The following is a 13,821-nucleotide window of genomic DNA, read 5'->3' as shown; positions in this document are numbered from 1 at the left end:
CCTACGTACCCCAGTATAGGGATCAGGTCTCGCGTAGTTCGGGGAAATGCCCCAAGTTTGATGGGTTTTCAAGAAAATTTGATTTAGGCTCGAAGGGTTTGCAAATCGGTATTCTTTTGACATTGGGTTTTGATTTTGGGATTTAATCGGCCAAAGGAGGCCTTTCGATGTTCAGATTGGGAATCGATCTAGGTTACTAGAGTCCCTCTGGTACTGATTATTTTTTTTTTCTCTTTTGTTTTTTTTTTTTCGCGGAGTTTGACGGCATTTCCAGGTAAGAGATAATGGATCTTCTTCTTTCAAGATTCTAATACGTGCTTTTGACTTTCATAGAGCGAAACTTGTTCTTTGACATCCTCCATCTATGGATTCGTACTCTCGATATCTGATGATCACTTTTCATTGTTTGCTTTTGAACTTTTCATCTTGAATTTGTTGGCTTTTTGTTATGAATTTGAGAACCAAGGTCATTGATTGGAAATATGAAAGTTGTTTCCACTCTATGCCCCTTGTATAGCATATATCTTCTCACTTTCTTCCTTTTCTTTGAGCTTTCCATCTATGTCTTGCCCCTGGTATCGGTTGTAGCTTTTCTAGACAATCTTCTTATTCTTGAAATAATTTTATCAATTCTTCACACTCTTTAGAGGGTAATGTATTTTCAATCGGCATTCACTGAATCAAAGTTTCAGTGCCAGTGTTTATCATTTCAATTTCATCTTTGAAAGGTTGGGATTGGCGCTCCTCCTCTCGTTCAAGTAATTGCTGTGACTCAAGTGGAGTTTCGTCAATTTTGTCCTCATTTGAAGAGGGAGTCTTATTTTAAGATCAGAAGCACACTTAAGAACAGACACAAGTGAACTTTTTGGAACTGACTGAAATTTTATTTAAACAAAAGCTATTACATCAGACGACCTATCCTGAACATGCTCAGGATTCACAACTCTAAATAAGAAAGGGAAACAGAAGATAACTTGCCTGGACTAGGCATTGACCTTTAACTGTAAGACCGGACTCAACAATTATACTGACCATGATGACTGACTCAACATAAAATAGTAAGTGACTAAAACTTTAACTGCTGCAACTGTTTGGCGTTGAAGGCTCGGCGAAGGCTGGTTCGTTCTGAACATCATCATGGCTGATACTTTCAATTTTGGACAATGATGACTGATTCGCATAGGGAAATGCCCCTAGCTCAATGATTCTGAGAGTGAACTCTGAAGGACTTAGCAAAATAATCTTGAAAAAGGTAGCCCCTAGAGGAGGAACAGACCAGGGGTACAAGCAAGATTGGATTATCTGGACCAGGCATGATCAGATCATGAGAACGCATAATCGAAAGATTGTGAGATTCTGCATCTGCCAGTTAGGGGATGGCATGAAGATACGATCGAATCGTATGACAGAAGAACGAAAGACGCACGATCAAAAGATTAGATGAGATAGCATAAGATTGCTTTCAACGGATAGATCATGAATGACTAATCCTATGAGATCTTTGAAAATTATGGGATTTATATCCTAACCCAAAGGGAAATTTTTTTTTTTTTTTTTTTTTTTTTTTTTCACATTTTATCAGTGTTACCTGAAGGCATCAACCCTAATCCTAATCTAGCGGAGTGGAGATAGGATCTCAACTCATGACTTTGTTTGTGTACCTAGGACCGATCGTAGCCATTGGAAGATGGACTACGGTCTAATCTAGACACAAATGGGTAGGATATCCTAAACTAGGCTCACACATGTGATGCACATGTGTTCATATACTACATGCATGTGTGGGTTAATCTAGGGGTAAGGCCAAGAGTTCCCTTAGCGCGAATCCATGTTCGATATACTGTACCAGTGTCCGGCGTATCAGTACGTGAACAATAGATCCGTTTACGTACCATAAAGGTACCAGGCTAAGGGTGGAATGCTTCTCTAGCACAGAGGCACCAGGTGATGAAATCCCAGTCAACCATGCTAGATAACACTCCGGGTTCCTAAAATAGGACGTGTGTGCACGTGAGATGCAAGGGTTTAGATGCAAGTGATGTAAGTGTGTGCAATAAGTTCGCGCGATCTATGATGCCTTCAGGTTTTGTTAGATTAAGTTTGAGTAAAATGTGATGAGAAAATAAAACAAGACAAACTAATCTGACAAGTATACAAGAGATAGAGTTCTTATGAGCCAGTTAAATTAAATTCAAATGAATTATCTTTTGGAATTTTAATGAAGTTAGGTGATCCCCAGCAGAGTCGCCAAACTGTGGTACCCTGATCCCGCGAGAGGGGTGTGGGGCGCGAGCCGCCGCTCTCTCTCTCTTGGTCTCTCGTATCCACGCGATTGGCGTGTGCATTTTAATGTTGATTTGAATTAATCTTTCCTGTGAACTTGGGATCACTAAGGCAATCCGAATTCCACACGAAAGAGACTGACAGAGTCGCCACCTAGATGTGGGATCTAGGACCCGTAATTAACCAGAAATCTAGACTCGCTACCTGGTTACGAGAATGGAAGGTATGGGGAGTTATCCGCCACATGCACCATTCCTGCCCGATAATCGGTCTTCGATTCCAAAAGCTAACTCTTTTAAATTTATTTTAAATGGCTCATTCAACTCTATGTTAATGTGCGAACTAAGTGACATGCATCCTATGATCTAATTTCAATGAGAATCCTAAATGTGTATCTTGATTTATTAATTTGTCTGGATTCAATCTAAGTGAAAGTTCTCCTAGAATTCTAATTTCATGGAAAGTCCTAAGTGATTTGATTAAGTATTTACGAGAAAATTAATATACAAAACACCACAATTTGTTTGTGGTGCCGACTCGCGGGTGGTATGCCATCAGACATCCAAGCTGCCTACGTACCCAAGCCTTACTGGGATCAGAGTCGACGTAGTTCGGTGCACCTAAGCTAAGTTACATATGCCTAACTCAACTAAGACACCGACCTAGACGGGATTGACTGTTTCAACAGTTTTAAGAGAAGTTATTTAATTCAAGTTGAGGATTTTATTATCTTAGGATTTCATCGAAGATGCTATATGATTCTTATCTAAATGCAAGTTGTCCCTTAGACTAATGCAGGTTAGCCTACATCCTAGTTTACTAGGCTTGTCCTATGGAAAAGATCGGGTGACTAGTGTAACTAAACCTATGGCACGGTTGCTATACATAGCAAACGTCCGTGATGAGGCTGGACTCCTGACTCTAGGACTCCCTAAAACCTAAGACTCCCTAAAACTTAGGACACGACACGACACGACACCAGTGTTCCTAAATTGGGCTCTAAGGGTTCCTAAAGGAATTTTGAATCCACCGGCTCTTGGGAATCTCGAATTCTTTTGGGTTTGTGGAAACTTTTAGAGTTTTCTTGAAGCTTTTATTATCTGAAGGTATTTAGTGTGTTTGGTAGCTTTTAAAGTTGTTTATTTAGAAGGTTTTAGTTTCATTTGAAATTTTTAGTGGTCTTTTGGTTAATGGCTTTTAACGGATTTTTATCAGTGGATTTTAAATGGGTGAATTTTAGTTTTGTTAATTTTAGGTTGGATGTACTTTAGATTAATGTCTTTCGATTTTGGTTTGGAAAATGACGTTAACACAACCAAGTTTTGACAATTGCACAAATTCGACAAACCATTGACCATTAAAAGATCTGACAAATGCAGCCCACTAAAACTGTCGTAACTCTTTAACCGCTTGGCCAAATTCAACGTACAAACATGCGTTGGAAAGATCTTTTATAGGGCTACAACTTTGTAGTTCTCCATTGTTTGTAAATCTGTGATTTAGAGGTTCGAATTTGTGTTGCAAACAAAAGGACAGCAACATTAAACTGGAAATGCCTAAAGGTGTGCCGCAACCATTTTGGACTTAACTTTTTAACCGCTCGCTGTCTGATCTAGCACGAATACTCGTTGGAAACGGCACGAAAATATCTACGACTTTGTAGTTAACCATTTCCCACGATTCTGTTGTTTAGAGGTCGAAAAATCTGTTTAAAGTCTAACAGCTAGCACTATGACGGGAATGATATTGGCACCCCCATGTTTTCTTTTGATAGTTCTTATTTTTTTAGTGATTAAAAGACGGTGAATATGAAAAATGGCTTGAATGGGCCTGAGATTAGATTCAAATGGGATGTTTGAAAAAGGGGTTGTTTTTATCTACTTGGCAAGGTGGGGTATGGATATTGGGTTCTTGAGATTGAGTGGGGGCTGTTGTTATCAAATTGGAGTGGGGGCTGTTGTTATCAATTGAAAGATGGAGGTTTTGTAAGCCAAATTAAATGGGTTTTGATAATTCATGTAAAATTCAAGTTTTCTTTCTTGTAAATGTTCAAAATTTTTAATGAATTGTTTTCCCAAAAGAAATCTAAATTCCCTAACAAGCCAATGATTTCAACATCCCATTGCAAATAGGTTCTAATGACCCTGACACATTAATTATATTTAGCATAAGTGAGAACATGACCAAGGCCAAACTAGTACAAAATTAAACATGACATCAACCAAAATATACGCAAAACAACACTCAATCCTACAAATATAGAAAAGAAAATAAAATTCCAAAAGACATACCTTTTTGTAGACGATATTCCATGCAAACTTATGGAGAAGAGGGATTTGGTCTAGAGAGAGGGCTTGAATTTTCTAAGAGAGGGGTTCTCTCCTCTTTTCTTTTTTTTCCTTCTTTTCTTTGGTGAGATGAGAGGGTATTTATAGGAGAATGGGATAGGAGGTTAGGTGAGGTTAGGTGAGGTTAGGTAAGGTTAGGTGAGGTTAGGTGATGTTAGGTGAGGTTAGGTGAGGTTAGGTGAGGTTTGGATGGTTATGATGGGAGGAGAGGTTAGGTGAGGTTAGGTGAGGTTTGAATGGTTAGGATGAGAGGAGAGGTTAGGTGGTTTTGGATGGTTAGACCCAGGTCATGATCTGCCATTGATCTAACGATTTACGGAAATCGGGTCTCGGAATGGAATCAGGGTCCGGGCTATGAAGTGACCCTAGCTTATTTTGTCCCGATTGATGATCCGTAAAGTCAGATCAAGATATTAATGACCTAAAACATATAAATCAATGATAGAGGGGGTTCTCACATGGATTTAACACACTAATTTATTTGTTGATTAAAACAAAACAAAATGGGGTGTCTACAACAACGACTGTATTTTTTTGAACAAAAACACTTCTCGAAGTTCCAAGAATTCAAACAGAGCTTTTAATTTAAGAACCTGGATCATTTATCGGAGCTCCGAGAATTTTCTCGGAGTTCCGAGACTGGATTTCCAGCAAACAGTGTCTCATTTGAAAAATTCATATCTCTTTCGTTACGCATCGATTTCGATGTTCTTATACTCTACGGATATGAGAAAAATGAGAGATATCTGTTTAAAATATTTTTAAAAATATTTGAAAATATTTTAAACAAGTTTTGATAGGATTTTGTTGCTGGTCCAGGTTGTTGCTTCGGAACTCTGTTTTGTTCATTCTTGTGCTGAATGTCATATGGGGCCCAACCTGTTGGTACACCACCATGGCCATTCACTTATCCATTTAAGTCCTTAAAGGGTGTGTTAGTCTCTTTGAAAAATATAATTTTAGGGGTTCTAAGATGTGCCTTGATAAGAGAAAACACTAGAGAGAAAGGTGATACATACTACCATTCTAAGTACTCTCTTGTTCTCTTGAGCCAATCTTCATTTGATCTTCAATGGTGTGCTTGGCTTGCTTTGGGATCTTCAAGGTTGAGCATTTTTGCTTGACACCTTCCAAGGATGATGCCACCATTTGGTTCAAGCTCCTTTGAAAGTGGTTGATCCACAAGCTTTGGCCTTTATTGATCTTCCTTTGTTTGTTCAATGCTTTGAGATGGTTGTGTGGAACTTCTCCTTGGTTGAGCCTCCAAGGTATGGTTTGTCCAAGTATGCTCTAGCTCATTTGTCTTTTATTTGGTTCATCTTCAAGTTTAGGCCATCTGTGTGTGTGTGTGCTAGCATGGATTGACCTGTGAATTACCTGTCTATAGCACAACACTCAAGGCAAATAATTAGTCCATAAATGACTAATCAATTTGCGTTTGTTAATCATCAAAATAAGGTGATTAAGTGAACCCATGGGGAACCCTTGGGCTAACAAAAGATAATGAGGAGCCTTGGACATTCCCTCAAACACCCGTGCATATTTCTCCTTCCAAACCACCCACCAAGTGACAAGCAAGCATTCTTCCCACAGAATTTTTCCTTTCTTCTTCCAAGGCACTAAGCTCCATTGTTGCAACAACAACTCAATAGATCTAGGAAAAATCCAGCTAATCCCAAATCTCAGAAATATGTGACCACCCATATAGACCGGGTGAACGAGCAATGCATAAATAGATGATCCGTAGATTCCCCATCAACAAGACATAGGGGGCAATGATCAACAAGCCACATATCACGGTTTCTCAGAAAGTTAATGGTTTGTATCTGTCGTGACATGCGGCCCAACCAAAGATACTTACACACGGCGGACAGTGAAATTTCCACACCTTTGCCGAAAAAGAGGGAGTTGGGCAGAGCATCAGGCTCGTATAGAAAGATCTGACAGAAAAAAACCGAGAAGAATCCGCAGTCCATATTCTCTTATCCAGTCCATTGTAGCCTCTTCTATATTCTTCTTTGATTCTTATTTTTTAGTTATTAAAATTTCTACAAAAATGAGAACTTATATGGTGGCCGACCGTTATCATGAAGGGCGGAGAGAGAGAAAACCTCTGTCCCTTGATTTTTAATCCAAGGGAAAGCAGCGTTTTTTTACTTTTCCTTGGTTCAAAAACCAGGCAGGAGGTCTTGTCTCCTTCCCCCCTTTACAACCTCATGGGCATTATATAAAAACTCATAAAAACCATCGCAGCAAAGTTCAATAAGCTCGGTTACCAAGCGTTGCCGATTAATTTATCAATTTTAGCGCCGAATAGCAAACCAAGCCCCCTCCCACCCTCAGTGTCGCACACACCTGCAAATAGAATCTACAGACGTGAAAGACTAACATATTGAGCAACTCTAATAATTTCCATTTAATCAATAAAATCCATCAGGTCTCATCTACCATAGGAAAGAAAAGTCTAACTAACTAATATCTCATCCCCACCCATAGATCCACAATATTAATGTTATTTCATAGTTCAATAACTCATTCACACACACTGAAATTAAAGAAAACTAGAAGAAAGACTATGTCGGCATACTCATGTCCGTCGCTTAATATCCCCGTGTCCTACTCAAATTGCTCTGCTGGCTTGCAAATTTATTGCAACGGAGTGAGCTAATTGCCCAGTGGAGTGATATGGAGACACTTAGCGAGTCTGGGCATACCAAAAATCTGAGGTGAAAACGTAACATATAACAAGGAATAATAAGCCGTAAAACGAGAACATATAACATGAGATATGAGCAGAACACATCATCAATATATTAAAATCATTCCGTACCAAGGCCGCTAACAAACGATAGCAGTGGATCCGGTTGTTTCACCGTCAGCTGCCACTGCCATGAAGAAGAAGAAGAAGGAGCAAAAAGGTAGAAGAAGAGGAGGGGAAGAAGAAGAAGAAGAGGCACACCATCCCCCACCCCCTTGATTTTTTTTTTAATATTTTCCTGTTACTTTTTTTTTCGAAACATTATGGGGCCGTTTGGATACGCAGATTATAGAATCCAGATTTTTAGTTTGAAAACAGTGTAAAAAAGGGTTCATGATCAAGCTGCTGTATGCTGTCCTGACAACGTTTCTTGGATTTTGAGTGAGAAATTCAGGTTTTAAAATCTCATGCATCTTGAGATTTCTAAAACCTAGAAACATGGAAGGATCTGCTATTCTCTTGTGGACAGAAAGAAGAGCGAGAAGTAAAAACGAGTAAAAAACGACGCCTGGTCAACTTCTTCTCGTCTCTTGGCTACAATTTTGAAGAAATCCCGGATTCTAAAATCAGCATATCCAAACTGCCCCTATGTGTTTTGGGTATGAAATATCATGTTATTTTTTAGTGAAATATCATGTGCTTGTTATTTTATATGAGTTAAGTGAAGCTACACATACGTGTAGCTAACTTAGCTACACCGACGGCTTAAAATACAGTGGGCCCACATTATTTGGGTGATCCAAACCATTCATTTGATAGGACCTCACATTGATAGGGTGTGCCCAAAAAATCAACTCCATTGGATGATCTCAACCCTTCAAACTGTGGAGGCAAAAATGGACAGATTTGTGAAGGTTTTTACACGTCCATTTTTGCCTCCACAAATCGTAGGGTTGGGATGATCCTATGGAGCTGATTTTTTGGGCACACCCTATCTATGTGAGGGGCCATCAAATGAATGGTTTGCATCACCCAAACAATGTGGGGCCCACTGTAATTTAAGCCGTCGGTGTAGCTAAGTTAGCTACACGTATGTGTAGCTACACTTTTCTCTTTTATAATATTGTGTGCATTTAATTTGAATTTTTTTTATCAATATCATGTATTTTTTATTAATATCATGTGTTTTTTAATTTAAATTTAAAGAAGATTATGTGCTTTAAAAAGATTCCACAATTATTTGCTATTAATTTGAAATATCATGTTTTTTATAATATCGTACGCTTTTAATTTGATTTTTCTGTAATAGTTTGGAAAGGAAATGGTATAATTTGTTTTCTTAATGCCATGTACTTTGATTCAGTCTTTTAGGACATGTTTTGGATTGCATGATATTTCTAGAAATGTTTTGCAGATTAATGGTCATCAATTAGTTGTGGGCCGTGGTGAGAACCAATGCTTCAGTCTCATCGCAACAACTAAGAAAGTTGCCTTCATAGGGGAAAATGGCTTCCTGCTAGGAAAAGAAAGAAGATGCGAGGAGAGAAGAGGAGAAGAGGCTACAGAGGAAAAGAAAAGACACAGGGAAAATAGCTGTCAAATTAGCAATAAAGAGCTATGGTTTCAGCGTGGATCGGAATTGAGCTTTGAAAGGGGTTTCAACCAAAGAGAGGAGAGTGGGCTTTCATGTGCAATGAGCTGTTGTAAATGTGGGCCCACTAAATAACTCTACCTTTGGAATGATATACATAGGCCCACTATGCCACAAGCGAGAGAAAGCCCATCCCTCTCTTTCTTTTTGGGCCCCTCTATCTTCACACGGAAGGGCATTGGGACGCAAGAGGCCTACTTTGGAGGGGGGGACTTTTTTTTTAGCAACTAGTAGAGAATTAAACTAATGAAGAAAGATACACGGATAACCCACTATCGATATGATAAAAAAACAAGAAGATAACAATAACAAAACAAGATACAACAAGCAATTGAGGAAGGAGAAAGTAAAAAAATTTCCTCTCCGCCCTTGAAGCCTCTTCCCTAGCTAAACGGGGTATAGACTAGAGCTGCACTGGTCTAAGTTAAATTCCGTCTTTTTGTTAAGGGGACAAGCGCGCCAAAGAGGTGGTCCTAAAACTTTGTTAATTTTGATGCAAAAGTCATTGTTCACCAAATGATTACAAAGTTGAGCATTCTACCACACACTAGCTTGAGATTATATGACACTGTACAGGTAACGGACCATTGGCCATGACGATGAATTTACATTTAATAGAATCTTGGAAAAGAAAATTCCATGCGAACGGGTTTCTTAGGCACGTTTTCCATCCGTGGGTTTTTTTCTTGGGGAAATTGGCGGCGTTGGTTGAGCATTTCTTGGGGGAATTGGTGGGCATTTGTTGAGCATTGGATTAAACTGTCCCCCTTCCCTTGTGAGGGGGGAAGTAGATATCAAGTAGTTCAAACCCGTCTTTCCCTATCTTGCCAAGGTTGGCATGGGATGCCATGGAATTGAGAAAGAAAGGTTAGTGAAAAGGAAGATGTCAAGAGATGGAGGTTTTGGGTACAGGAGGTTTAGTGGGCGACTGTACATTTATATAAGGCTCTATCAACCGAATAGCTTTTAAAGGGTAGGTTGTTGGACTTCCTACCTCTCAAATATCTTTGGAAGAGGGTCTGAGAGAAAAGGAGATTGGTGGAAGAATTCCACATCATCCGTACTGTGTTGATAAGAGGGAAGTCCGACCAAAAATCTCTATTCCGATTTGCTCTCTCTCTCTCTCTCTCTCTCTCTCTCTCTCTCTCTCTCTCTCTCTCTCTCTCTCTCTCTCTCTCTCTCTCTCTCTCTCTCCAATACTTGAAAGGAAAATGACATGGGAACTAAGTGTAAGACCGACCTAGACAATCATTGTTTGCCATGTGTACTAAAAATTACTTGAGCTTATATTGGCCTTTTGTGATGCTGTGGCAAAAAGGATTTGCTTTCCTAGCATTAATCATGCTTCCACATCAGCCTACCTCAGCGGTCCCCTCTATGGTTGCTTGCACACTGGCCTTTTTTCTTCGTAGCCTTTCTACATATCAACCATTCCGTGGCTACTAACTTTGTGGTAACTCTAAGTCTGGCTTATTTTATCCAGGCGGTCCTCTCAAGAGCTTGCTCGTGTTAGAGTTAATGCCTTAAAAGCCAGTACATTTCCTATATCTTATCACTTATATATAAATAAAGGTTACATTTCATGATATCTATTGGGTATTAGCCAATTTAATATGTGTGATGTACTCATTATCTGATACATATTCGTCCTTAGGTAGCAAAGTAGGAATACTATGCTCAAGGATTCATAGATCCTAGGAAGCAGGGAGATATGACATTACGGTTCTTTGCGGACCTTAAGGTTCCTGGTTGAGGTCAAGATTGGACATCTCCTCCTGTACACAACCGCGCCAGTCTTGCCTATATTCACGTGTCGTGGAGTGGCTTATCTCAGTCACTTGGGTAGTAGACCCTAAGCAAGAAGAATGGGTGCGATGATGAGATCGCGCACTGAACAAGATCACTAGAATAGCTTGTGGACAAGAGTTAGTAAGGCTATTCTGACATGACCATTTACATGTCCATAGACCTGAGGGGTCATATTAGTCTGTGGGCCTAGCCTGATTCTTGGTCTATCTAACAGTGGTCTTACTATAGGTCACCTGAGGGTAGTACTGGAGTCTTGGACAAACCCACAAGGCTAATATGGATACCTAATATGAAATTATCCACTCGAATTACGGGGATATCAGCTACAGTTTCGGTCAGAGCACTAGGACTATAAAATAGCTTAGCCAAGTGGATTTGATTAATTGTTTATTAAATGTTTTATTAAAACATTTGCATGTTTTTGAAATGATTTTACAAATGCATTTGCGGGCCCTAACTGCTTGATTAGAAGGTATATCGTGAGTGAGTCTAGGGGGTAGCATGAGTCCACTCCCCGTACGACCTAACTCAGTAGATGTAACAAGGAGAAAGACTTGCACATATTAGATATGATTAGGCGTATGATGATTTGAGGATCATCTTCAGGGTTACGTCTCGATGGAGGCCACTGATCTAATACGATTGTAGTTGTTAACTACGGAGCAATATCACAGCGGGGGCCATCTTTGGGTTCTGCAGGATCGACCGTCGGATCCCTGTAACGATCACACTCACAACTCTAATGACCCATTTATTTATAATCTATTTGATCTAACGGATCAATTACGTTTGTGCAATTTAGTAGAATGCAGGACCCTAATTTATAATGATGTACATGGGTCATTCGAGTTGTGAGTGAGATTGTTGCAGGGATCCGACGGTCGATCCTGCAGAACGCATTGATGGGTCCCACTTCGATCTCGCTTCGTAGTTAAAACTACAATCACATTTGATCAGTAACCTCCATCGAGACGTAACCCTGAAGATGATCGTGCAAGTCCTTCCTTTCTACATCTAACGAGTTGGGTCTTACGGGAGTGGACACCTCTTACCCCTGAGCCCACTCATGGTATACCTTTTCAGTCAAGGAGCTCAGGGCCCGCAAATGGATTTGCAAAACCATTTCAAAAGCTTAGACCTGTTTTGGAAAACCTTTGATAAACCATTTATCAAATCTGCCTAGCCAGGCTATTTCATAGGCCTACCGCTCTAATTGAAACTGTAGATGTCATTCCTTGTAATTTAGGGCGGAGAATATCATGTTGGATATCCCTATTGGCCTCGAGGGTTTGTCCCAGGATCTAGTACTAATCGAATGCGATCGTAAATAAGAACCACTTTAAGATAAACTAAAATTCTACAATGGAGCCACAGACCAATATGACCCCTTAGGTCAAAGGACATGCAATGGGTCCTGTCTGGTAGAATAACCTTACTTACTCTTGTCCACAGGTTATTCAAATTGTGATCAATGTCAGTATGCAATCCAATCGTCACACCCACTCTTCTTGCTTAGTCCCACTACCCCACCTCACGACACGTGAATGTAGGCAAGACTGGCGATGGTTGTGTACAGGAAGAAATGTCCAATCTTCCAATCTCGGCCCCAACCTGAAACTTTTAAGGTATGCAACGAATTGGGATACCATATCATCTTGCTCCCTAGGATCTGTGAATCCTCGAGCATGGCACTTTGCTACCTAGGGACGAATATGTGTCATAAAATAACCATCACACACATTCATATATATATATATATATATATATATATATATATATATATATATATGGGAAAAGTGTTGGTACTCGGTCGAGTACCTAACGTTATCTACTGTGTCGCTTAAATCAAAGCCATATAGGTTACTAACCGTTGATTCAATTTAATCAAACCCGTCCAAATAAAAGGATACGTTTTATTACATCTGTGAGAGAGATACCAGACGACTCCCTCTCCCGTCCGACTCTCTCTCCCGTCCGACTCTCTCTCCCGTCCGACTCACTCTCTCTCCCTCCCGTCCGACGGAAATAGGGAAAGGGAACCTCTCCCTCCTCGTTCTCTCTCTCTCCCGTCCGACTCTCTCCCTCTCTCGTTTTTCCGGTCCTCGTTCTCTCTGCCATCCGACTCTCTCTCTGCTATTTCCGTCCGACGAAACCTTCAAGCTTGCCGTGGCTTTAAAGCTTGGGATTTATTGCAGAACCCTACCACCGTGGATTGAAAGCTTGAAGGTTATTTGAAATAGGGTAATCTTGCAGATTTATTAAAGATTTCTGGAGGGTTTAAAGGTAGGGTTCTTCTTTAAATTGATTTTCTATTTTTTTTATAAATTTCTGTGTTGATTTTACAGATTTAGGGATTTAGGGATTTTACAAAAAAAAAAAAACGAGGGTTTCAATCCACGGTTTGGGGATTTTTTTTCAAGCCTACCTTTCAATCTGTAATATCCCTTTCCATTTTTTTGATAAATTTCTGTGTTGATTTACAGATTTAGGGATTTAGGGATTTTACAAAAAAAAAAAAAAACGAGGGTTTCAATCCACGGTTTGGGATTTTTTTTCAAGCCTACCTTTCAATCTGTAATATCCCTTTCCATTTTTTTTTATAAATTTCTGTGTTGATTTTACAGATTTAGGGTTCCTGTGTTGATTTAAATCTGTTATAGTAGAAGCTTGTAATAAATTTGAAAAAAAAAAGAGGGTTTCAATCCACGGTTTATCTGCACCCACTCAAAACCCCTACATCCCTTTACAGATTTGCAAGTTTAATTGGCGCAATCCTTATAATCCCCTAACCTAAATCTTTATGTGTAAGTTCATGGGTGTCATCTGTTTCATAAAAGTATGGTGAAACCTTGAGTTGAAGGTCTAACAATTTAGGATTTCCACTCACTTAAAGAATTTTTTTTTTTCAGGTTTACTAGGAAAGATTGACTTTTCGTACTTGGAAGCATTCATCTACAGAAGGGCAACTTAGTTTGATGTAGGGCTTTTCAGAGCCACTTGTTTTGTTGGTTTGGGAATCCTCACTGAAATCA

General features: G+C 39.6%; 1 long non-coding RNA gene across 1 annotated transcript; it reads right to left on the bottom strand.

Annotated features, from left to right (window-relative positions):
- Window positions 1-862: 862 nt before the first annotated feature.
- Window positions 863-4,952, bottom strand: LOC143890098 (uncharacterized). Its single transcript, XR_013255114.1, has 2 exons — window positions 4,575-4,952; window positions 863-1,362 (listed from the first exon to the last, which is right to left on the bottom strand). It is a non-coding gene; the product is annotated as an uncharacterized LOC143890098 (long non-coding RNA).
- Window positions 4,953-13,821: the final 8,869 nt, after the last annotated feature.

Source organism: Tasmannia lanceolata, unplaced genomic scaffold (genome assembly GCF_043159265.1).
Source record: "Tasmannia lanceolata isolate RefF3 unplaced genomic scaffold, GAP_Taslan_0.1 ptg000013l, whole genome shotgun sequence".
In the NCBI taxonomy this organism is placed as follows: Eukaryota; Viridiplantae; Streptophyta; class Magnoliopsida; order Canellales; family Winteraceae; genus Tasmannia; species Tasmannia lanceolata.
Note: the sequence above shows the minus strand (reverse complement) of the source record. Positions and strands in the feature narration are given on the sequence as shown.